The 24,456-nt window shown below is 32.8% G+C and overlaps 1 protein-coding gene across 2 annotated transcripts in view; it reads left to right on the top strand.

The window, feature by feature from the left end:
* The window catches only part of FAM172A (family with sequence similarity 172 member A), a 501,056-nt gene that overhangs the window by 3,508 nt on the left and 473,092 nt on the right, over positions 1-24,456 (top strand). Inside the window, exon 2 of one of the 2 annotated variants that reach the window (XM_031967592.1) lies at positions 15,324-15,373. The exons of the other annotated variant lie outside the window; for it this stretch is intronic. The gene's annotated coding sequence lies outside the window, so the exon portion shown is untranslated. The remainder of the gene's footprint in view (positions 1-15,323; positions 15,374-24,456) is intronic. 2 annotated transcript variants of the gene reach the window in all.

The raw sequence follows: 24,456 nt of genomic DNA, 5'->3' as shown, positions 1-24,456 counted from the left end.
CAAGTTTCCATTTTCACCATCAATGTGTATATATCTGTTTTGTAACAATCTTCCATCACTGGATTTTATTGTTTTTAGTTATTTTTTTCCCAATGGAATGGGTGCTTTTAATTTAAAATAATCAATGGGCAATCACCATTTTTGCTTTTGTAATTTCCACAATATATGAGCCAGGTTGAGTCACTACTACTTGTAGTGACTCAGGAATGTAGCAGAGTTGCATTCTACAAACAATCCATCAAAAAAACAAGTGCTATCTTTCAATTACTGTGCTGAGTTCTGGAAATATAAATATTAAAAAAAAAAGGAAAAAATTCTTATTAAAGAGTTTGCATTCTGCTTCTGGAGACAACATGAATATATATAGGCATATACTAAAGAAATACAAAATAACTATAAGGTAGTTTAAAGAGAGAGGACATTGGCAGCTGGAGGGGGGGAGAGAGAAAAGGCCCTTTGTGGAAGATGCTTGAGCTATATCTTGAAAAAAGATGGGGATTCTTTAAGGTGAGGAAGGAGTACATTTCAGGATGAAGGAAGGGATGGCCAGTGCAAAGATTTGAGAGATGGAGTGTTATCTGTGAGAAACTTGCATAAAGCCAGTTTGGTCCTGGCAAGAAGTGAGGGAGTCCAATAAAAGCATCATGGCCATGTTCTAAGAAGAGAACATAAAGGAAAGATAGGAAAATAAAACTGCCAGAAGAGTAGATTTGAGTGTGTATATTGGATCAAGTTTAAATTATTCTTGTTCGCTGATATCAGGGTACAAATGAACTTGGAATATTATGCAAATATTAAAATGCATAGTATTTAAAAAAAAAGCTTAGTCCCTGTAGTTATTATTAATAAAAATCAGTTTTTAAATGTCTCTGCTAATGAAGGCCTGCAGTAGTTTGGATAATCATTAAAGCACTTACAGTTGACTTTGGGAGGTGTTTTTGTATTTAGAAGCGTGTGCTCTTTGGGAACCTTTTTATTTCCTGTATCTGCTTAAATGAGTTCATAAGAGAAACAGCCCAGAAGAGAGTTCAGGCAGTTTTAGTATTTATTAATGCATAGAGAGCATCTGCCTTGGGTCCCCCAGGCTCTCCTTTTCCCCCAGGGAGAAAATGGACTGTTATAACCTAGGATTGAGGTCAGTATGAAATCTGAGCACTTTTTACCTTTTCACCTTTTCTTCTGGCACCTGGTTATTAGAATGGATTTGATTTAAAATGCATACTTGATTGATAAAAGCTAAATACTTGTTATTTACAACTTAGATTAAGGTATAGATTTTATTTCCATTAGACCATTTAATCTAATATTTTAAGTTTTGTTTAATGTCAGTCCATTTATTAATTTACTTTATAAAAAGAATTCACTTTAGTTAAATTGTGAAATTGACACAAGTATTCTTTCCTTTTTTTTTTTTTAAACCATTTGATGTCCCATTTTGGGACTATTCTGGTGTTTTTCTGCCCCCCCCCCCTTTTTCCTTCCGCCTCACTTCCATCCACAAAATGCGGTTTTCACTTTTTCTGAAAAAAAAGTTCCTTATTTTCTGATAGATGATTGATTTGGTGAACTAAGTTGTGCTAATGAATTTGGTGGCTGCATAATATACTGGAAAAAACAAAACATTGATTTTGGAATAGATCTCTGTCCCTCAATATTTTTTTAACATTAGAAAAGACTCAACTTCTTTGAGTCTCAGTTTCTCTGTGAAAATGAAAATTAGATGATCTCGAAGATCTCCTCTAAACCCATGACCTTGTGTTAAAAATGTAAACAGGTAACATTTTTACTATCATGAAAGTTCAAGCTAAATTTCCCCTATTAATACAACTTTTACTTTTAAAACTTTATTGTTTATTAGGAATACTGTTTCCCCCCACCCCTAGGCAATTGAGGTTAAGTGACTTGCCCAGGGTCACACAGCTAGGAAGTGTTAAGTGTCTGAAATTAGATTTGAACTCAGGTCCTCTTGACTTCCGGGCTGATGCTTTATCTATTGTACCACCTGGCAGATAGGGAAACTAAGGTATAAAGAGATGAGAAATTAAGTAACTTGCCCAAGTTCACACAGATAAATAGTAATAATTGCATCAGAGTGAGTTTTCCAACTCTAGTCATTTTTTTTTTTTTTTTTCAATTGCACGGGACTCTTTTCCCCTAGAATATCAATATGATGTCCCCTTTCTGTGCTAGAGGTTTTCTTTCTAGGCGTTTTGATGTAATATGAGTGTCAGTGCGTTAATTGTGTTACCCATCATTATTAATTATTCTTGTTACATGCCATTTCTTTTTATTAGTTTATAAGTATCATTGATACTATGCTTCAAGAGTCTTTATGTCTGTTGTATCCTTTGTTCACTGGATCATCTTCAATACTGAATCTTTGGAAATTGTGGTTTCCATGATTTTGTAGTCTGAAGAATACTGCTGTGTTAAAAGGCATTTGCAATTACTACCTCCTTTCAATTAAATGGTCTTATTTAGCTAAAACAATTTTATTTATTGTCAGTTTTTTTCTTCAGTAAGAAACATGTATATTTATTTTAACAAAACAACCATATGTGTGTGAATTTTTAATTGTTTTAATTATGAATTTGAAATATAATTTTTTCCTGTCTGGTCGGCTTAAAATATTGAGTTATACAGGATTTTTTTTTTTTTTATGTTTTTCTCTTGTTTGTTCTTAATTTTCCAAATGAAAATTTTCTTATTTCTAAAAGATTCGCTATTTCATATTAATTTTTTTCTAAAGCAGGGGTTCTTAACTTGGGCTCTGTAAACTTGTTTTTAAAACGTATTTTGATAATTAATATTTCAATATAATTTGTTTTCTTTGTAAGTCTTACATATAAGCTACATTTGGAAACATTCTGTGGAGTCCATAAGTTTGATCAGACTGCCACTCTATGACACAAAAATTATTAAGAATCCCTGGTGAAATAAGAAAATAGGCTTTAAGAAGCTTTTTACTTTAAAGTATGGGTAATCATTTCAGTATTTACTTCAGTACCTTGATAATTAAATCAGTCTCTGAGCATTTACTAAGTATCTACTATGCACCATGTACTGTGCCAACTGCTGCTCTTGCCCTTGCCAAATGTACATCTCTGGGCATGTACAAGATTCCTAGAAAGTAGATAAAAGACAACCTTACAGGGGAAGGCACTAGCAGCCTGGAAGAATAGGAAGGATCTCTTATGAAGGTGGTGTTTGAGCTGAATTGTGACAGAAATCTGTAATTCTGAGAGACAAAGAGTAAAGAAGGGAGGGTTATTCCGGGCCTGGGAGACTTCCATTGCAAAGCTTTGAATTAGGGAGTGGAATGTCATATAGGAAGAATAACAAATGGGCTGCATCTTAAAGTTCATGGAGAAGATTGAGAGATAAAAAAAACTGGAAAGCTAGGAAGAAACCAGGTTGTGATAAGCTTTAAAGCCAAAGACAGGCATTTATACCTGCTTCTAAAAGACATAGGGGGCCCACTGGAATTTACTGAGTGGGCAGATAACATGGTCAGAGTTATACATTGAAACAATCATTTTGGTAGTTATGTAGAACATTGGTTGGGAGAGAGATATTTGAGACATGGATATAAAGTAGGAAACTATTTAAATATTCCAAGTGAGAGGTAATGAGAGCCTGAACTAGGGTAATAGCTACTTGAATGGAAGATGAATAAATGCGTGAATAAAAATAATTTAAAATACTTATTACTTACAAAGCAGTATCAAGTTTTGTAAGTACATTGGCCATATACTTAGCCACTTTGCCTAGACTTTAGTATGGAAATAGAGAAGTATGATAATCTCAAGGAATGCACATTCTAGTAGGGAAAACACTACATATGTAAAGTTTCATGTCTGAGTCATTTGGGAAAGTCGCATGGTCTTTAGGTTGCAGTGGCAAAGAAGATGGTCATGACTCAAAAAATGTCATTAAATGGAAAAAAAAGGGCTTATATAGAAGATATTTTAGAAATAGAGAAGGCAAAATTTGACAACTCATGGAATATATGGGGTAAGAATGAAGCATTGAGGCATAGCATCAGAATTTTGAATCTGGGTGAATAATGACTGATGGCCCCTTTGATGGTAGTAGGGAATTCTGAAGAAGAATAGGTTTGGGGAGAAAATAATCAATTCTGTTTTAGACATACTGAGTTTGAAATATTCAATAACAGGCAATTGGTGATGTGAGACTGGAGCTCTGGAGGGAGATTAGGACTGGATGTATAGATTTGAAAGCCAGCTGCATGGAAGTGATAATTGAAGAGGGAGCTTATAAGGTCATCAAGTAAATTAATGTTGGGATGAAATAGTAGTGGGCCCAGGATAGAGTCTTAGTCTATATTTATAATTAGTTGGCTTGATTTGGATGAATGATTTTTTCAACATTTTAGTAATATTTTATTTTTCCAAGTACATTCAAAGATACTTTTCAACATTCACCTTTGCAACATCTTGTGTTCTAAATTTTTCTCCTCCCCCGCCCCCCAAACAGTCTGATAGAGGTTAAACACTGCAATTTTTCTAAACATATTTCTATTATACTGTGTATAAAAATTAGATCAAAAGGGAAAAATAAGAGAGAAAAAAAAGCAAACAAACAACAAAAAGGTGAAAATACTATGCTTTGATCCACATTCAGTTTCTGTAATGTTCTGGTTAGCTTTCTGGAGGTCTTGGGACCAGCCTTCATTTCAGTAGAGTAGTTACCACAAGAATAACCAGGGATAAAGTCCAAAAGTCTTTATTGTCTCCTTCACAGTATGTCTCCTTGCCTGGGGCTTGGCTAGCTTTCTGGAGGCCTTCCAGATTGAGTCTTAGTTTCAGTGAGGAATTCAGGAGAGCACCAGTCTCAGTCTTGACGTCTCCCTCTGGCTGAGTTTGTCCCCAGTTTATATGCTCTATTACAATTAACTCATTACAGTATACTGAGTATAAACCAATCATTATATCACTAGGGAACCATTATTTGTTGTGTAAGATTAAATCAATCATACTGAACTAGAGAACTCACATGTTAAACTAGATAACCATTCATTGTCTTATCAATTCCACTGAGTTAACATCTTGTTTAAATCAATCATATCTCGTTCCTGCCCTCTACAAGTTTCCATAATTCTCTCTCTGGATGTGGATGGCACTTTCCATTCCAAGTATATTGGAATTACTTTGAATCACCTCATTGTTGAAAATAGCCAAATCCATTGGATGAAGGATATTGAAAAACAATCAGAAGGAAGTAAGAGGGTTCAGAGTCACAAAAATCCTGAGAAATAAGAGTATTCAAAAATAGGTCAGTTAGTGTAAAAGGCTACAAAAAGATCAAGAAAGGATGAAGACTAAGAACTCATTAAAAGATGATTGGTAACTTTGGAGAAAGTAGTTACAGTTAAATGATGAGGTCAAAATTTATATTGAAGATGGGCTTAGAATTGAGTGAGAAGTAGAGGCACACAAAATGTATGGCTTTTTAAAGGTTTTTTTTAGTTAAGAGGAGAGGTATAGGAAGATTGCTGGCAAAGTTGATGGGATTTTTAGTAAATTTTTTTTTTTTTTTTTTTTTTTTTTTTTTTAAGAATGGGGGAGACTTAGACATGCTAAAAGGCTGAAGACAAGGTTCTGTGCAAGAATGGAAAGATTGAAAATGAAAGAGTAGTTGAATGTCAGAGATGAAAGTGAAGGCATTCTGGTGGAGAAGATAGGAGAGGATGAGATCAGGGGTATATGTCATTGGGTTGTCTTCAGAGGGAATAACTCCCTTTTTATTAGAGACTAGAGAAGGAGATGACATAGGGATAGGGGAAGTATATGTTCAAAGTAAATGATTGGTGTGATTTTGTTATTGTGACTTTTTAAAAAAATTAGCAAATCAAAAGATTTTTCCCTCCTTAGCTTTGGAATTTTTGCTATTATTGGAAAGATGATTGTCATTTGATTTTGGGGCTAGATTTTCAACATATTGGCAGTAAAATTAACTAAATATATAATACAAGTCTTGTTTTGACCTATTTATAATTATAGAATGTCAGTCTTGGAAGGAATCTTAAGAGATCATCTTTGTTAAATCCTCTCATTTTATAAATGAAGAAAATAAGGTCTAGAGGTTAACTGACTTATCCAAGGTGACTAGCCAATTAGTTGTAAAGCTAGTGGTAGAATGCTAGAGTTGTAAAGCTAGAGTGCTAGTGTACAATCCACTAGTTGAAATGCTTTTTCCACTGTACTATTTCAAAAAGTTTTCTAAAAAGTGTGTGTGTGTGTGTGTGTGTGTTCTCTCTGGTGCTATATAATTAAAGATTATTCTTATTCTGTGATATCTTTGAAGTTTAGTGTATCTTAAAGCTCTATTTAGATTGGTATAATTTATAAAGTCATTTTAGTCAAAAGAAAAGGAACCAGAATATATAGAAAGATTGGAAATGAGAGACATGAGGAGATACAAATGGAATCAGATTTAAGTTAAACCCATTTTGAAAAATATGTTTTCATATGTTGTTGATTGTGACTGTTAATCACTTTTTCAAAAATTTTTACAGTAGTTTGAGACATTTCCTAGTATTTGAGATCAAATGGTCTTTTGCCCTAAGACTGCTTTTTCATCCCCTTCTTGTTCTGCACAGTGTCCTTGAACACATTCTTGATATATCTTTCTGATAATATGGTAGAGATGAAAGGGACATGGACCTTTAGAGATGAGGACACTCAGACCATGAGAAAAATCAAAGATTTGCTTGAGGGAACAGCATCTGAGTTCTCATGGAAGGGAAATTAGAGATTATCTAGTTAAGTACTTTTGTTTTACCGCTGAGAAAACTGAAGCCCAGAAAGACTGCAATATGATATAGATCAAATATCACTTTTGGGGTTTGAAGAGAGCCCTTCCAACTTCAAATCATTTTCCTTTCCTTTTAGGATTTTGACTCTACCACATGCTTGGAATATTTTTCCTCCTCACTTCCACCCCATTGACTATTTTTTCTTCCTTCAAAATTGATCTCATGTATTACTTTCTACCTGAATTCATTTTGTCTCTATTCTGTGTATGCTTAGATATGTCCATGTTATTCCTCCCTGTAGAATGTGAATACTTGGAAAACATGGGCTGTTTCACTTCTGCTTATAATAAATGCTTATTGACTGATTATATCTGTGTGGTGAAGTAGGTAGAATTCTGAACTTCCAATCAAGAAGACTTGAGTTTGAATGTCATCAAGTCATCAAGAAAAAGAAAAACAAAAAGACAGAAGTCTTTATTTCAAATCATTTCCTCTTCTAAACTTCTCTTTTGCTGTTGTGGACACAAAAGTGAACCTATCTCTTAGTCAAGCTCTTATCTTGTTTTTATCTTTTGCTTATTCATATTCCCTCTATATCTCCAGTCTTATCAAATCTTGTCTTCTTCTTTTTTAAAACTGTTATGGTATAATGTCTTGTATACATCCCTTATTCTCTATTCAGACAGCTATAAACCTAATTCAAATCCTCATCACCTTTCTGCTGAACTATTTCAGTGGTCTTCTGGTTTGTCTTCTTGCCTCAGTTCTCTACCAACTCTCGTCTGTTTTCTGTAGAGCTGCCAAAGTGATTTTTCTAAAGTGTAGATCTGACCAGTAAATTCCAGCAGTATCCCATCACTTCTAGGATCAAATGCAAAGTCTTTTGTAATTTTACTAGATGAAATCAGCTTGATTTTATGACTTTATTGATTGTTAGTAGCCAGAGAGTAGGAAGGAAGGAATCCCATGGTAAAAGGTAGTTAAGCCTAAATATGAATAGATCTCTTAGACTTGGTGCCTTTGAGAACTAGTTATTCTTTTTCCCTTTTATTCCTTTTTCTTTTTTCCTCCCTTCCTCAGCATTATCTACTCTAACATGTTCTTACTGTTTGTATTATATACAATATTTTGTATATAATATGTCAGTGAGAATTTATTACCATGTGCCAGGCACTATGTTAAGCATTAAGAAACGAAGAAAGGCAAAATATAGTCACTGCTTTCAGGAAGGTCACAATCTAATAGAAGAGAAAACATGCAAACAACCAGGTGTAAACAAGCTATACAGCAGATACATTGGAAATAATCATTAGAAAGGCACTCACTTTAAGGAAAATCAGGAAAGACTTCCTAGAGAAAGGAAATGTTTCTAGGACTTGAAGGAAGCCAGGAAGTGGAAGTGAGAAGGGAGGAAATTCCAAGTATGGGGAGATTTTGTTTTTAAATGATCAAATAAATTAAGTCTTTCTGTTACATGGTATGAATTTGAGACAAAATTTGTGTGGTGTTCACTGTTTTGAACATCTTTAGCTAAATTAATCAGCTGAAGGACACTGGAAGATAAACTAGGATGATTGACCCCCAGATTTGGGAGAGCATGAAGGATCGTAATTATAATTTCAATTGTAACTGTAAATTGGTAACCAATTCTTAAAAATTTTTGAATTTGTTTTTTAAATAATGAACTCCCTAGTCCATTTAAAATGTCAAAGTTTAAATATATATCTCCTTTTATAAAGCAAGATGCATTGTTTAAAATTGCTGTTCTCATTTACCAATATATTGACAAATGGCTAGTCTTTTTAATAGTCGCTTTTAAAACTTATTGTTAACAATTTCTTCAGTGTATTCCTTACTATAGTTAATGGGTTTATATATGTGATTGAATAGCATCTTATTTCTTGTTCTTCATCCATTAAATTTATTTTAATTTTTGCCATATGCTACTGTTATTTATCTTCTAAATAGCTAATTTTTTTTACAGGCATGAAAGAGACCACTGACAGCAGTGTTAGTTACTTATATATCACCTAGAACAATGGAGTACATTAGAAAGCACATCAATTTTGTTGCTCAATCTTTTAAAATATTCTTCTTTCATTCCTCAGGTTGTAGCCAGATCATAAGAAATATCAACATTGCTTACTGTGATGACCGGGTATTTTAAAATCAGCCAGAGTCAGGAATTCAGGTTAAGGGAAAATCTTCAATCTTTATCCTTTTTGGGGTGAAGGGGGATTGCCATAGCAATATGGGCAGCTGCGACAGAACCCAGCAAGCAGAGGTGAAAGGGGATCGCAATAGCAATGTGAGCAGTTGCGACAAGAAGCTAGCCAGCTGTCTCTTTCCACTCCTCTCTCCATCCCTCTGCCCTCCACCCACCAAAATCGTCATTTCCTATACAACACATCAGGACTTGCATAAAGAGTGGGCGGGGCCATTCTTTCTCCAAGCATATATATTAATGGAGTATGGTCCAATTATTATTTAGCCTCATGTGCTTGGGACCTCAGTGCATCAACGTGAGCTTCAGCCCATTTCAGCTTATAAAAAAATCTTCCAGTCTATACTGGTCATCTCCAGGCCAGTTAAAATTCCATTTTTATTTGTAAGCTCCTGCTCCTAAAAAAAGTCACATCAACTGATACAATAAATTCACAAATCCTCAAAGTATTATTTTATTTAGATTTGTTGATATGTTTGCTGATATAAAACTGTAGTTTTGCTCTAAGGAGGAAAGCGGTGAACTATAAAAATCCAGAATTAAGCTAAGAATAGGGTCTTGGTCTTTTACAATCACATTAGATTCGATAGTAAAAAATATTTGAGAAGATCATAGAGCTTTCAGGGAACTGGGAGTCTTTATCTAGTAAATTCTTCCATATTCAAATATTCCATTTCCTATCTTCTTTAAGATTTTACACTTAAGAATAAAGTGTGACTTGAGTAAAGTTTTTAAACAATTCCAAATGTAACAACATCCTTTCCTTTTTAGAAATAGTCAATACTTTTAAGTGATCTGGATTTTGGAGCCAACTGCTTGAACTCAAAAATGCATTCTGATCTAATCAGTAAACAAACAACTATGCTGGCTTGTTTTAAAAAAGGACTATTCATCAAAAAAATAAATAACTGTAGCATACAGTAAAATCTGAAATAAATTCAGTGGATGATGAATAGGGAAGTATTACATACTGTTAATTGATCCAATAAAAAAGTCAATAAGCATGAAAAAACATACATATATTTCAAAATTTACACTTTGCTGTAGTATCCCTCTTTATTTGACTAGGTTAGTCTTTATATTTGTTCAAAAAAGAGGATTTCTGATTGCTAAATGCTATATTTGAAAGATCTCTATAGTCTACTAGACTAGAGACTAGAGTCTTGTTTAGAAAAATCTTTTTATTCATCCTCTGTACTCTAAAAGGACAAATGACATCATGATGTTGGGTCAAGGTATAGTATAATTGACTATGGCTGATCAGTCCAAAATGAGTTCTGTCATAGGTCAGGCACAAATAGTCCATTTGAACATTTGGAATGGAGATGTTTCTAGATTTGCACATTTCATATTTCCCTTGTGTTGCTGTGATTCTGCTTTGCTCATAGAGCACAATGCCTTCTTGGATGGCGAAATGCCTTGCTAGGTGGTCTTGTTCTAGTGTCTCCCATGTTTCACAGTCAATACAAAACATCTATTATAGTCTAAATACACATCAAATGAATTTTTTTTTTTTTTTTTGGTGGTATTAGTGCAGTCGATTTTCCCCTGACCTTCCTTCTTGCAGTTGTCCAGTTCAACTCACTTTGTCCCATGTGCCTAGATATGATATTTTCTAATAAAGTTTTCTAACAAAAGCATCCTTTTAGACTATAATCCTTGTTCTATAATAGGACACCATTGTCTTTGTGCTACATGGAGGTGCACTCTTTAATTCCTTCTTAGATTCTTGTTATTTTCTCTATTATATTCAGCCGTTTTCAAGGATGAAACTGAGGACTTGGTAGCCGTTGTTAGAATAGGAATCTACTTCCAAGACAGTGAAGATAATAGTTTTATGAGAAACTCAAATTATAAGCATCATTGGAGTCATTCATCCATATGCTTCTCTCTGTTAACAACTATTGCTGATTGGCACAATGGAGATATTAATAAAAACATGGACTAATTTGTGAAGCATTGTGGTATAATGGAAATACTCTATAGACTTACAGAATTAAAAAAGGAGGAGATTGTCTTTAGTGCCATGTCTTTAGCTTGATAAGGGCTTTCAGTAGGGAGGTAACCCTGAAATTGGAGACAAAAGTATAAAAGTAAGAGATGTTTTAAATAAAGAATCTGGATAAAAATTGATGACTGATTAAAGAGATGAAGAGGAATGAAGACAGTCCAAGATCATAGAATCACAGAATGTTAAAGCTGAAAGGGACCTTGAAGATCATATGATCTGGCCTTATTGTTAAAGATGAAGAAAAAAGCATGTCTCAGTTCTTGGTCATACTTTACAAATTAAAGCCCTCTTGATTAAGTTATCATAATTCTAAATAGATGTTAAAATATTAAACACAAGATCACACAACAGAACATTGAAAGATATGAAGAATTTTGACCTTGTATGCATTTCAATAAATTACTTCATTTGAAGTTTATTTAAATATTCTCGTTTGACCCTGTTATTAGGACTAGAATGGACCTCTAGGCAAATCTCTTCCTTTTCCACATGAGGGAACAAATTTCTGTCTTATTAATCACATACATAGCTATCAAATGGAACCAGAACTAGAATCTGATTCTTGATTTCTTCTTTCCTTCCTCCTTATCCCCCTCCTCAGTATTAAACTTGTGAGCACCATTTGCCTCATACAGCCCTCCCTTTTAGGATCCCTCCCCCTACCTTAAGAGTTCCTCCCCTTTTCTTACCCCTTTTCCTCACAATTTCTGTATTCCCTTAGCTTACTTAGCTTACTCCTTCCCTTTTCACTTTTCCCCTCCCATTTTTCAATGAGGTGGGAGAAGTTTCTCTGTAAATCGAATATGTCTAGTATTTTTCTCTTTAAGCCAGTTCTAATGAGAGTAAGATACATACACTGTTTATCCCCTTCCCTTCTTTCCCCCAGATATAATAGGTTTCCTTTGTCTCTTCATGAGATGTAATACTCCTTTCCCTTTTTCTGGTACAATTTCCTTTCCACCTCTAGTTTCTTTTTTATATTATAACAGTAAAGCCAAATTATACATATATTCTTTATGTGTATTCATACCAGAAATATAGTTCCCAAGATTTTTTTTTTATCTTTTTATGTTTCTCGTGAGTCCTATATTTGGAGATCAAACTTTTTGTTTAGTTCCGTTTTTTTCATCAGAAATAGATGAAATTCACCTATTTCATTGAATGTCCATCTTCTTTCCTGGAAAAAAATGCTCATTTTGGCTGGGTAAGTTATTCTTGGCTGCATACTAAGTTCCTTAGCCTTTTGGAACATCAAATTCCAGGACCTTATCCTTTAATATGGACATTGCTAGATCCTGAGTGATCCTTATTGTGGCTCCTCTGTATTTGAATTTTTTTTTTTCTAGCTGCTTGCAGTATTTTTCCCTTGGTCTGAAAGTTCTAGAATTTAGTCACAATATTTCTTGGAGTTTTGATTTTGATAGCATCAGTAGGTTATCGATGAATTCTTTCAATGTCTATTTTACCTCAGTTTCTATAATATCTGGGCAGTTCTCTTTGATGATTTCCTGAAAAATAGTGTCAAGGCCCTTTTTTTTCATCATAATTTTCAGGAAGTTCAATAATTTTCAGATTCTCTCTACTAGAACTATTTTCCAAATCTGTTGTTTTCCCAAGTACATATTTAACATTTTTTTCAATTTTTTCATTTTTTTGGTTTTGCTTGACTGATTCTTGGTGTCTCGAGTCATTCATTTCCATTTGTTCAATTCTGATTTTTTTTAAAAAGTAATTTATTTATTTATTTATTATAATAACTTTTTATTGACAGAACCCATGCCAGGGTAATTTTTTTATAACATTATCCCTTGCACTCACTTCTGTTCCGATTTTTCCCTCCCACCCTCCACCCCCTCCCCCAGATGGCAAGCAGTCTTCTATATGTTGAATGTGTCGCAGTATATCCTAGATACAATATATGTGTGCAGAACCAAACAGTTCTTTTGTTGCCAGGGAGAACTGGATTCAGAAGGTAGAAGTAACCCGGGAAGAAAAACAAAAATGCAAACAGTTTACATTCATTTCCCAGTGTTTTTTTCTTTGGGTGTAGCTCCTTCTGTCCATCATTGATCAATTGAAACTGAATTAGGTCTCTTTGTCAAAGAAATCCACTTCCATCAGAATACATTTTCATACAATATTGTTGTTGAAGTATATAATGATCTCCTGGTTCTGCTCATTTCACTCAGCATCAGTTCATGTAAGTCTTTCCAAGCCTCTCTGTATTCATCCTGTTGGTCATTTCTTACAGAACAATAATATTCCATAACATTCATATACCACAATTTACCCAACCATTCTCCAATTGATGGGCATCCATTCATTTTCCAGTTTCTAGCCACTACAAACAGGGCTGCCAAAACATTTGGCACATCAGAGTCCCTTTCTTTTTTAGTATCTCCTTGGGGTATAAGCCCAGTAGTAGCACTGCTGGGTCAAAGGGTATGCACAGTTTGATAACTTTTGGGGCATAATTCCAGATTGCTCTCCAGAATGGTTGGATTCGTTCACAACTCCACCAACAATGCATCAATGTCCCAGTTTTCCCTCATCCCCTCCAACATTCATCATTATTTTTTCCTGTCATCTTAGTCAATCTGACAGGTGTGTAGTGGTATCTCAGAGTTGTCTTAATTTGCATTTCTCTGATCAATAGTGATTTGGAACACTCTTTCATATGAGTGGTAATAGTTTCAATTTCATCATCTGAAAATTGTCTGTTCATATCCTTTGACCATTTATCAATTGGAGAATGACTTGGTTTCTTATAAATTAGAGTCAATTCTCTATATATTTTGGAAATGAAGCCTTTATCAGAATCTTTAAGTGTGAAGATGTTTTCCCAGTTTGTTGCTTCCCTTCTAATCTTGTTTGCATTGGTTTTGTTTGTACAAAAGCTTTTTAATTTGATGTAATCAAAATTTTCTATTTTGTGATTAATAATGGTCTCTAGGTCATCTTTGGTCACAAATTCCTTCCTCCTCCATAAGTCTGAGAGATAAACTATCCTATGTTCCTCTAATTTATTTATGATCTCATTCTTTATGCCTAAATTATGGACCCATTTTGATCTTATCTTGGTATATGGTGTTGAGTGTGGGTGCCATGCCTAATTTCTGCCATATGAATTTCCAGTTATCCCAGCAGTTTTTGTCAAATAATGAATTCTTATCCCAAAAGTTAGGATCTTTGGGTTTGTCAAACACTAGATTGCTATAGTTGACTATTCTGTCTTGTGAACCTAACCTGTTCCACTGATCAATTAATCTATTTTTTAGCCAATACCAAATGGTTTTGGTGACTGCTGCTTTTAAATATAATTTTAGATCAGGTACAGCTAGGCCACCTTCATTTGATTTTTTTTTTCATTAATTCCCTTGAGATTCTTGACCTTTTATTATTCCATATGAATTTTGTTGTTATTTTTTTCTAGATCATTGAAATATTTTCTTGGAAATCTGATTGGTATAGCACTAAATAAATAGATTAGTTTAGGAAGTATTGTCATCTTTATTATATTTGCTCGGCCTATCCCAGAACACTTAATATTTTTCCAATTATTTAAGTCTGACTTTATTTGTGTGGAAAGTTTTTTGTAATTTTGCTCATATAATTCCTAACTTTCCTTTGGTAGATGAATTCCCAAATATTTTATGCTGTCGACAGTTATTTTGAATGGAATTTCTCTTTGTATCTCTTGCTGTTGCATTTTGTTGGTGATGTATAAAAATGCTGAGGATTTATGGGATTTATTTTATATCTTGGTATTCAGAATATTGATAAAAAATATTCCCCCCTTTTAATATATTTAATAAGATTGCAGTACTTCTCTTTTTTATCCACTTGGTTTTTCTTGGGTGGTTCAATTCATTCATTCATTCATTTATTAAATTCTCTCATTCTTTGTTTCTTTCCCCTTTTCTTTCATTTTTTCTCATGCAAAGATAAATTTCAACATTTACCTTTGTGTTCCAGATTTTTATCCCTCTCCTCCCTCCCCAGGATAGTAAGCAATGTGTTATAGGTTAAATGTGTGCAATTGTTCTAAACATATTTTCATATTTGTCATGCTGTATAAACAAACAAAAAAATCACATCAGAAGGGAAAAAACACAAGAAAGGGGGGGAAAAGCAAGCAAACAAACAAACAAAAAAAGATGAAAATAATATGCTTTGATCCACTCCACATTCAGTCTTCATAGTTTTCTTTCTGGATGTGGTGGCACTTTTTAGTACATGTCTATTGCAATTGATTAGGTTCAATTTAATAAAAATACATTTTATTGATACATTTTGTCTTGACTTTGCAGTTATTTTCAATCCTGACTCTAAGTTGAATCCTTGAGTGGCAAGCAAATATGTGAGTAAGTGAGTAAGCAAATATATGGTGTAGTGACTGAATCTGACTGTTTCTATATATATTTTAAAGTCATCCTCTGCCTTTCTGTTGAAAGCTAAGAGAAATATTTCCTTATCTGTTGTCTGGGTCTTTCATTAGTTTACCGTTATTTCTAGTTTACTAGATCTTTGCATTACTTGAAGTTCACTAGGACCTTTTCATTTATATCACTGGATACTGTTCTCTTGATTATGCTTACTTCACACTACATCAATTTTTATAGCTCTTCCTATGTTTCTCTGAATTCCTCTAATCTATTATTAGGGAAAGGAAAAAGGAACAAGCATTTATTAATCATCTGTTGTGTGCCAGGAATTTTATTAATTGCTTTACAAGTGATATTCCATTACATTTTTTATACCATAACTTTTTCAACCTTTTCCCCATAGATATGAATTTGTTTTATTTTATTACCACAAATGTGATTTTATAAAGATTTGAATCTTAGGAATATATTAAATCTTTATTTTTATTTTTAACTTTTTGGGGTCACATGTGTAGTTGGATTGCTATCAAATAATCAAGGTTTGGTCACATTTCTTGCACAATTCTAAATTGATATAGAAAACATTTGGACCAGTTTACAGTATGCTAGAGTTCCTGTAGCCCATTCAGCATCAATTGCTTTAATTTTTTAAATCATTGTTCATTTATATGATGTATAGTGAAACTGTAGAACAATTTTAATTTGTATTTTTTTTTTTTTTGCTATTAGTGATTTAGAGCCTGTTGTCATGAGCTCTTTTATAGATGTAATTCTTTTTGACAACTATATCCTTTGATTGATTATGTATTGGGGAATGACTCTTGCAGTTATGAGAGTATATCAATTCTGTGTGTGTGTGTGTGTATGTGTGTGTGAGATATCAGATTTATATAAATATAAGATTTTTCTCTTTTCCTTTTTTAATGCTATCTTCACTGATTTCGTGTAAAACTTTAAAAATTTTATGTAGTCAGAATTGCCTATTTTCTTTTTATGATGTCTATCCTTTGTTTAAGAATTCTTTTCCTAGGTTTAATTATCAAAGAATTGATTTTGTTGACTTTTAATTTTTTTTATGGTGTGACCTCTTATATTTAGTTTGCATATCTAATTTGAGTTTACTGTTTTATATGTTGTAAGATGTTAAAAAGAATAATTGCTGCCAAATAGCTTTCAGCTTTTCCCAACAGTTCCTCTCAAAGGGAATTCTATTTCCCAGGAATTTGTTTTGAGTGTATCACACATTACACTGTTTTGATTTTTTTCTCTTTTTGGTTATCTAGTCTTTTCTGATTTACTTTTTTTTTTTTATTGCCACAGGTAAAAAATAGTTTTGCTAACTATTGTTTTATGATATTGTTGATATCTTGTATTCTATTACCTTATTTTATGCTTTCTCTTGTTATTTCCCTTAGTACCTTTTGTTCTTCCAAATTGATTCTGTTACTATTTTGTCCAGTTCCAGTTTTCCTGGTCATTTAATTATTAAGGCAAGGCTAACCTCTTTAGAATCTATTGTATAATCTTCTGAGATCTGATGGAATCAGCATATAATGCTACTTCCGAATTGAAAATTCTGGAAGACCTGTCAGATTTAGATTTAGAACCTTTTAGGTTATTCCATTCTCTATTTTTAGATTAAGCTATTATCTTAGATCACATAATTATTAAAAAGAAAAAGCAGGATCTGAAGTTTGATCTTCTTACTCTAGTTAGTAAAAATTTATTTAGCAACTACATGCTGAGTACCGTGTTAAGTGCTGAAAACTGAGTTACCTCCCCTACCTGCTCTCCCCCCCACCCCCAAAAAAGGATAACAAACAGTTCTTGCCCTCAAGATGGTCACAGTCTAATGGGAACAACATCTAAACTACTATGAACAAACAATCTTTATGCAGGATAAATTGGAGTTAATCAGAATAATCAACAGAGGAAAGACACTAGCATTACAGAATATTGTCAAAGGCTTACTGTAAAAAGGTGGGATTTGAAGGAAGCCAAGAAAGCCTGGAGGTAGATATGAAGGAAGAGAACATTCTATGAATTGGGGACAGCCAATAAAAATGCCTGAAGTTAGGATAGGTTGTGAGAAACAGCAAGGAAGTTAGTTTATTTTTGTTTGTTTTAGGGTTTTTGGCCCAAAGACATTTATTCCTGGTGGAAAATCTTTCTATTACTTTATTACTTGGATTAGACTAGATCTTTTCTATGCTTTACCTGGTATTAATGATCAAGGATTCATCAAACAAAGTTAATTTTATTTTTATCTTTCAAGGAATTTTGTATAATTTTGATGTATGCTTAGAAGACATTCTTGGGCAGAGAGCCTATTTTGCTTGCTTTAGTATTTTTTTTAACTTGAGAAACAAGAAATATCATGCATTTTGTATTTTTTTCATTTTCATTAGTTATGTGATAGTAAAAGGTATATGCTGTTATAGAATATTGCCTGTAAAAATCTGTTAAATAATGATCTTATAAAGGATGCCCTCAATATATACATAAATTACTTTCATAAACATTTTTTCTATGGATGGCAAAGTAGGCATAAAGATCACTAGTTATTGATAGTCTGTTTGTTACCTTTTTTGGGGTGTAATAAGGTTGAAAAAATTTTCCATACCTTTGATATAAATATCTTGATAATAAACTCAGCACTCTCACAACTGTTGCTTTCAGAACTCTTTTTTACCCTTGGTCTAATGCATCTGGATTGTTTTCAAGTAACTCCCTTAATTCTATCTATATCTAAAGTATATCTAACTAAACAGTATATCTAAAACTGTTTTTTTTTTTTTTTTTTTTTTTGTGTGTGTGTGTGTTTTGAGAGGGCAATAAAAAATGTGTGGTGCATATGAATAGTATATATTACAAACAATGTTTTAGAATATATTACAAACAAGTGAAGAAAAGGATGTCAACCAAGAAATATATGAGCAAAAAAGAAAACGGACTGTGCATGGAGCCTAATTATTAGGCTAGATTGTTATGGTTTGTTTGTATTCTTACAATAAATCGATTTATTAAGCACTTACTATGATACTAGCCATTGTGATAAACACTGGAAATACAAATATAAGCCAAACTCCCCAAAAATCTCTGCCTCAAGTTACTTATCTTCTAGTGGGAAGAAGACAACACATTTTAAAAAAAATATGAGGGGAAGGTAAGTTGGAGAAGTGGTCAGGGACATTTTGAACTAATCAGGATTTGAAGAGAACATAGCTACCTTAGTTTGTTTTCTGTAATGGATGTTTGGGGAAGAACTCATCAGTCAGAGAAAGATACTATGGAATGGAGCTACAGCCATTTTTTTCGTTGCCAATATGAAAATGAGGCTTCTGGGAGAGAGGTGTTTTGGGAAGTCATGGCTTGGTCCCATTTTATAATGTCAAGAAAAAGCAAGAAAGGCCTGTCCTAGGCAGGTTAGGTGGCTCCTATGGTGAACTTAGTAGAGAGAATTTCAATCAGCAGTCAAAGACAGGTTTTAGTGGATAGAATATCCACATCAGTGAGATAACAGGTACATTTGAGTTTTCAAATAGTGAAACATAAGTTGTAGAAAACAGTATGTTTAAATCTTGCCATGTAAATCTTCCACTATGAAAAGATAAGTCATAAAAAGTACAAAACCAGCAAGTTTTTTTCCTTTTTCCTTTTTTTTTTTTAAACTATAAGCTTAATGGATGATATTTTCTAGAATTCAGTGTCATGTATCATTTAGAAAAACAAAATGATGGTACAGTAGATAGAGCTGTATCTATCTACTTTTTGGCATGAGGAATTGAGTTCAAGTGCAGTCACTTAACACTTAGCTGTGTGATCCTTAACTTCTGTTGCCCTGGGGGAAAGAAAAGAAAAGAAAAGAAAAATTAACCCAAAAAGAAAACTTAAAAAAAAAAACAAACAAACCCAAATAAAAACATATTTCTCAGGGAATTAGCTATTTGTGTACAAGTTCCATTGTAGATGTATTCTTGATTTCAGGTATACTTATCACATTTTATTAGGTATCCTTTACATTCTTTTGACTGAATCAGTTTAGCTATAGACAGATTTCAGATAGTTTGCTGATTATTTGGTAAGAAAACACCATTAGCAAAGTTTGAGAATAAAACTCCAAAGGAACTCAGTATTGCTAGGATGACCTAGCTTATTAAATGCCAGTGGTCCTTTAAATGTAGAGTGAGCAGAAACTGCTTACTGTTACTTGACAGTTCAGGCAGCTTTATAATTTCCTTCATGCTAATTTGTGTACCAATAAAGGACAGTTGAATCAACATCTGTTTTTCAGAGAAAGGAAGTTTAACTCCTATGCAGAAAACAGTGATATTTTTGGCATTTGTCATTTAAACAAATAGAAATATGTTTAACAAAATGCTAGGTTCAGACAAAGCACTAAATAAAATATTTCAAGCTTGTTTTATTCTCATTCTAACACCAAGCCCTCCCTCCAGTGGCTGCTATTACAACATTTTATTTTATTTTATTTTTAACCTCATTCTGGGAAAACTGGCAAGGTTTTTTTTTTTTTTTCCCTTTCAAATCTGAAACTCAATTTATGTCTTATAGTCAGAAATAGGAAGATGATCAATGGTATCTACTCTTGTGGACAAGCCATGAGTTCAGTTATGGCAGAACAATGTCTAGAGTTCATTTGTTAAACCCACATCTTACTTATTCTGCTTCCTTGTAACTGGTTTTCATCCTAGTATTTGAAGATTTATATTATTCATATGTTTTAAAAGACAAGTTTTCTTTTTTTCTTTTTTTTTTTGCATCAACTTACAGGATATTTTTCAAAGAACAAAGGACTTGGGGTCACACACGACAAAGTCAGATTTCTGTTTTTAAAAAAGCTTTGTGACTAATTTCAAGATAATGATTTGCGAATTTGACTTTGGAAATAGATGACATCTTTTTTGGTATGAACTATAACAATGCATATACAAAAACTTTAATTCATGTTAGGTTAACAGAAATTTTTAATTTAAGGAATAGCTTAAATAAAACAATATATATGAAATATTTTGCATATTTTTAAAGTACTATGTAAATGTAAATTGTTAATACTGTTTTGAATTTTAAGCTTTTTTAGTCCTTTAGAATTTGTATAAACTCAAAAACTTTTGAGGTAAGAAAAAAATTTAAAAACTCTAAAGTAGAAAAAATTCAACATTGGCGCTTTTTGGCTTTTTGCTAAGATCAGTATTAGTGAATTAGTACTTTCTTCTTATATTGCAGGAGGGAAATTGGAAAATTTACATTACATTAGTATCTTTGAGTGTATAGAACAAGCAGTAAGCCTAGTAATCTTGAATGTAGGATGAGAAAATTAATTGTAACTTTTAAAATATTACTTCGTTGTTGCCAATGCTGTTAACTTCCTGCTTTGAAATCTTGTAAAAAAATTATGGTGTGGTAAGTTAGTAGCTGAATTCTGAATACATTTTATAATATGACTTGCATTTTCTCCAAAATAATTTTTGGATAATTTTCTTAAATTCATTCAATAGTTATTTATCCCCTACTCTGAAAAAAGATAGGCTCTTTGCAATTGTTCTCATGGGTTTTATGTTTTACCCACACAAAGTATTTGGATTACATGTTCCTTTTTCTAAACTATTAAGCATGAAAACCTTAAAAAAAAAAAAAAGAATAATTTTATTTCTTGGACATAATTCTGCCTTTTCTAACACCTCCTTTTTTTCTTGCTATGTGAGAGTCACAAGAGGCTACTTATCCCCTGAAGTTCAATAATAGCATTGTATTTCAGATATTGTATACTTTTCCATCTGAACCCTGTTGGGGTTTCTGTGTTTCAAAGCATTTAGCCAAAAAACAATTAGAAACTTGAACTAGATGATCAGTATAGTATACTTGGAATCTGTTAAGACACAGTAGTATGGTATTACTTTCTTCTTGAATTTTTTTATTCAAGATTTCTTAACTTTTGGCTCCCTTTCTTTACGTGGTTGAATTACAAAGTGGTGTTGAAACTGATTGACAGTAACATGAGCAACCTCATTTCTCAAAAAGGTGTCCAAGTTGTCTGAAAATGTCATTAAATTGACACCTTTAGTGTGAGTTAACTATATACTTTAAAAATCCCCATATAATTATAGTATTTCTTGCTGATAGAGTGTAATCTTTAGAATTTCAGGATGATGCTATGGTCATATCATCAGAACTTTAGTTTTTCTTGGTGTAATTTTTAAAATCACAATTGGAAGTTTATATTAAGCCATTAACAGTACCAATATTAGATCCCTTTTGACCAAAGCATACTTATATAAAATGGCCAGAAAGATTAAAGGATATACCTGTTGCCACAGAACTGAGATTTTTTTTAGTGAAGAGCTAATCATTTCAAAAGGGGATCAAATACATAGCTTTGTCTTCATTGGTATGTTTTAAACATAATTCTTAATAAAATATGACTGGAATAAGGAGGAAAGTCAGTATAACAATATCAAAGAATGAGTTGCTCTGACCAGTGGATTCTTTACCAATTGGGCCAGCCTCTTGGTAATTAATTTTTTGGTATTTACCTAAGCTAGCCTTTGTGGTGGACTCAATCAGTTTCTGGGACCATATTCAAATTCTTTCCAAAATAGTTGAAGCAGCCAGAAATTGGATTCCAGGATCAATTTTGGACCATGATGATGTATTGAAGTAGCACTTTGTGAAATTTTGAAGGAAAATCAGAATAAAATATGCCATGAAATCTCTCTCTCTCTCTCTCTCTCTCTCTCTCTCTCTCTCTCTCTCTCTCCCCACACATATAAATATATATACATACATACATATATATTTACATGTTTGAAAAAGATGAGCTGGTAACATGGTGAGAGTAAGGGATAATCAGTGCTATCAGTACTCTACTAATATTTTTATTAGTAGATCAATTTTAATGTATTTTATGGGAAAATAGACAAGAATTATACAGTATGGTTAGACTTTGATGGGTTGTGATCTGCATTATTGTATACATATCAGTACACTTTCAGTCCTTTTGAGTATCAAGGAACAAATTAAAAAACTATGTAAGCAATGACTACTATAGGTAGGTGTTAAAGACATTCCAGTCCATTAAAAGATTTCAAGGACTTTTTAAGTAGGTCTGTGTTGTGACTGATTCCTGTTGCCAAAGTTGAAGTATACTCAAGGTCCCACATGAGCTTGCTTCTAAGGCAAATTGTAATATGTGAAATTTGTATGAAATGTTTTCTTTTTCTTTTCTGAAGTTCTCTCTCTATATGGATTTTCTCCCTAATACCCAAATATTTCATCATCTTGTTTGAGCTGGTTGCCTTATACTTTCTTCATCACTGACCTTATTTTTTAACACATATAGCCATATTTTGTTTTGTTTTTTATTTTCTTGGGCGGTATGAATTAAGTGATTTGTGTGAAATAGGGATTGAAGTTATCTTTCTTTTCTTTTTTCTTTTTTTTTTGGTGTGTGTAAAAGAGTCTTTTGATGCTTCTCAGATTAGTGGAAAAAAATAGGCAACTAATTACTTTTTTTTTCTTCCAGTCTTTAAGATTCCATCAGATTGATGATAAATTGTTGAGTGTAGATTCCCTCTGTTTATTCCAATGTTGATCTGAGGTGTCAGATCTGGGACTAGAGGTAGACCAACATTTTGGAGCAAGCTTATTAGATAATGGTCGCTTGGGATTGAGTACATTCTTTTGGTGGGATATTGGTAATTATGTACATATTGGAAAAAATAGAATAGATCTGTTTTTGTTGCAGTTATCATAGGTGATTTCTACCTGCTAGAAAATACCTAGAGTTCCCCTGTCTATTCTGTGTACTTTTCAAGTGTTTTTGCAAGATGCTGAGCAAACGGGGCACCCAAGAAATATTCCATCATTCTGTGTTTTGAAATGCTGACTGGATCAAGATTATACGAAAAGTTATTTATAGCTTTATTTATACATATTGGATTCTCTGTTGGAGTTATAGAAGGAAAGAAGATATGATAATTGCTTTGTGTAGTTCACAGAATGAAATCACAAACTGAGATGTTTTGAATCTAGTTTGTACTGTAACCATTCCTAGCAAAATTATATTTAAACAGTAGTGGTTATCATAAACCATACAGCATGTCAACTGTGTCCCAATTCACATAAGTAAAAACCTTCTGTTCCTTTATTCCCTATAACCTAACCTCCATCAGATAATGCCAAATAAACTATGTCAAGTGCATGTATTAGTATATATCAGATGTATGAAACTGCTCACTAGCTGCATTTTTGGGTGTGTTTATCTGTGGTCATGCAGGTTATAACTTTCAATTTTTATTAGGAAAATTCAATTGAGAATTTATAATGTTCTTGATTTAACTCCACCAGCTGTGCTATAGCTCTGAAAAACAACTGAAGATGGTCAAAACGAAACACGCGTAAGAGGATAACAGACACATTGCTTTTGCTTTTTGCTGAGCTGCTTTGCCTCTGCTGCTATCAGGTCCAAGGTCAGAGACAGAATAATTACTAACTTCCTTAATTACTCCTTTATAAGTTTAAATACAGTGAATTGATGTGTGCACCTTGAAGCATGTATTTTTTAAATTTAGAGTAAATATTAATAATTACTATTTAATCCTGGGAATATAATCCACAATTTAAAGTCAGTAACATGAAACTAAAGCCTAATAGTAATGATATTTGAAATTTCCCTTTTGCTCTGGAAATCAGTTTCAATAACATATATTTCTTTATTGAGAAATATGTTTATTGGGAGGCCAATACACAAATAATTTTTTGAAATCCTACATTTATATGAATTCTAAACTATGTAATTATTTATTAGAAGAAATGCTAGTCTGGCATGAGGAGAGTAAAAAGGTATATTGTAATCTAATTATAATTTGTAAGATTTTATGTAGACAAATTTATCCCTTCATTAGCTGCAACAGTACACTTAAGAGTCACTGTTGTTATTAGGATCCTCCGTTTCTGCTAAAAAATGGTTTATAAAAAGAAAGGCAGTTAATAGTGAAATTAGTACACAAACTGTACACTTAAATATTTTGGATCTTTGATG

The sequence above is a fragment of the Sarcophilus harrisii genome, chromosome 1, assembly GCF_902635505.1.
Source record: "Sarcophilus harrisii chromosome 1, mSarHar1.11, whole genome shotgun sequence".
NCBI lineage: Eukaryota > Metazoa > Chordata > Mammalia > Dasyuromorphia > Dasyuridae > Sarcophilus > Sarcophilus harrisii.
This window is presented reverse-complemented; position numbering and strand designations above follow the sequence as displayed.